Source organism: Micromys minutus (genome assembly GCF_963924665.1).
Source record: "Micromys minutus genome assembly, chromosome: 1".
Lineage (NCBI taxonomy): Eukaryota > Metazoa > Chordata > Mammalia > Rodentia > Muridae > Micromys > Micromys minutus.
This window is the reverse complement of record NC_137969.1, coordinates 259,321,271-259,324,210: the sequence shown is the minus strand read 5'-3', so window position 1 is coordinate 259,324,210 and position 2,940 is coordinate 259,321,271.

Here is a 2,940-nt window from a genome sequence, read left to right as displayed (position 1 = left end):
AGCCCGTCCTTTGACACTGTGGGGGTGAGTTCTTATGAGCTCTTTTGAGCTTCTCCATAGGACAGAACTTCTCTGGCCAGGCATTTAGTAAGAACTAAATTCTCCATGTACACATTCCATTTCTGATAATTGCACACATTGTGGATTTCACACTCATTTCTCTTCCATACCACACACACACACACACACACACACACACACAGAGGCACACCCTCGAGCACACACAGGCACACACACACACACACACACACACACACACACACACACAGAGGCACACCCTCGAGCACACACAGGCACACACACACACACACACACACACACACAGAGGCACACCCTCGAGCACACACAGGCACGCACACACACACACACACACACACACACACACACACACACACACATGAATGCTGGGCACACTTGGATCACCATGCCAGGCAAGGAAGCACAGCGGACCATTCATTACTCTGTTCCTGCTCTGGCTCTCAGTAGGCCCAGGCTGAATGGGCCTAGGACCTACTAAGCACAGTAGTTGGCTTCAGGTCCTGTCTCTATATTGCAAAGCGCACTCTGTCTCCAACACAGCATCTGTGGGACTCCCGGCAAGCAGCCATCGGGCCTGAATTTTGGTTCAATTGGCAACTTTGATTATTTATGGCTCTTTCCTGTTGCCCAAGCTTCAGGAATATCGGACTCAATTTCCTGACCACATTGCCACCTGCTGAAGCAACGGGGTACTGCAGGACTGGAAGGCACAGACAACCTTAGAGTTAGTTACTGCAGGCCACCTTCCAGAGCACCCGCCTCTGTGGAGATGGAGGCACGCCCCTCCTCGTACTAGTACTGGATGCCCAAGAGGACGGATGGACGCCACAGGAACTGCCAGATGGAAATCAGTGGGGCTGTTGCCCAAGAGGAAAAGGCACTTCCAATTCACCTGACTTTCTCTACCAGCAGGTCCCTGGTAGCTTCTTACTAGGCTTGGCACTGTACAGAGGGGGCTAAATTTTTGTATGGGTTTGAGTGCCCATAATAACTTAAAAGAAATAAATAAAATAATGACTTATGGCATACCTCTAAGCCTGAGAATGTCCTTGAGGGTGGATCCAGGCTTGCCCTGTGGTCTGGGACGGACACACACACACACACACACACACACACACACACACACACCATCTCAGAAATGTACACAGTCTGGCTCGACCCCAGACCTGCTCCTGACATTCTAGAGGAGACACTCTGATAAGCCTTTGGGTGAGAAAGAGACTCCACTGTGGAATCATGCAGGCCTGGGTTCCAATGCCACCTTGATCTCTGACCAGCCAGGTTGTTTAACTTCTCTAGGCTTCAGATTGATCATTTATTAGTTATGGATGTTATGTTATTTATCTGAGTCTCTGCAACACTCCTGTTTTAAAGTCCTAACTCACATGACCCAGGATGTTTCCCTAAGGGACATTGTAATACGATCCTGTTGGAAGTCAGTGGGTCCCTAATTCAGTAGACTAATGCCTTCATAGAAGGGAAATTTGAAGGTAGACAAGCAGCCAGAGGGAGTGTCATTTGAAGAGTAAAGTTAAATACTGAATGCTTTGAAGCCAAAAGAGACCTGTCTCCCTAGTGCCTTCAGGGAGAGCAGAGCGCCATCACCCCAAATCTCACACTCCCTGGCTTCAGAACCCAGGGAGAGCCATGCCATTCAGAGCTTACAGTCCTTCAGCTGACCCACAGCACTGAGTAAGATTCCGGCAGATACCATATGCAAAGTGCAGGAGCCTGAGGCTTACTACTGGAGACTGCCAACAAATGTTTGATGCTTAAGTCTGAAAAGTGAGGCCCAAGAAGCAGGAGAGGCAAACAAGCAGGATGCTCTGCCCCGTGGGCTGCGGCGCAGTGTGTGGCAGTGATGGGTCGTGCCAGGCCTGCTTGCCTCAGCTGGAGCCGGAGAAACAGTGGACAGATGGCCATTATTTCTGGTCACCTCTGATCTGGACAGGAACCAAATCGGGGATCCAGAGGCAATGATGTGTTCAGCTCTGATGAAGCTCTCTTTACCTCTAAAGCTCTCTGTGGAGGACTGTCCCAGCCTATCCTAAGCCTAAGTATCTCTGCCCATTACCAACGCTCTCATCTTCTCAGGCCTTCCAAATAGCCCGTGCGTTTCTGCTCCGGGTAAGGGTCATTAAAGCAGCTGAGGTAAACAGAGATAAATGAGGTCCCTCCCTAAAGCCCCACTTTAGAACAGGAGACAGATTTTTTTCCAGGTATGTAACTTCTCCTCACCTCCGTTTGTCCTTCAGGGGAGGGAAAGTGCTTGATAGTTCCGGAACCTCCTAGTGTGCAGACAGCCGTCCCATCTCTTCCACTGTCTCAGCCCTGAGATGCTGCAGAGGAAACCAAATCCTTCCAAGGCACAGGCAAGCCCGCTCTAGCCGGGGAGTGGGGGACTCCTCATCCTCAGAGGCCCTTTGTGGTTTAAAAGGTTGTTTTAGATAGGCATGGTGGTTTGTGTCTGTGATGTCAGCACTTGGGAGGCTGAGCCATGAGGATTATGGAAAGTTTTAGGCTAAAATGAAACCCTCTCTTAAAAAAATTACTCTGCTCACCAAGGTGGAGGTCACTTGTGCTCCACTAGGACAGCTGCTCAGTGCCAGATGGGACCACTCCAGAAGGCGAGGCTGATGTCTGCCGTTGCCCTGTGTCCTGTGCAATTGCCTGGCAAACTGGGGGAGTTACCTACACTCCAACAGTGCTGTCAGAGCGTCCCAGTGTCTGGGGCAAGCTGGGATCCAGCCCCAGCTGCACGCTCTTGCAGACTCCCCATTTCACCCAAGCCTCTAATCATACCTTCCTCTCCCAGATGTTAGGGATACTAAGGCTCAAAGAATAGAAATGGAAACCCAGCAGTAGAGTTTTTCTATTTGAGGGGCCCTGGATTCTGTCTCC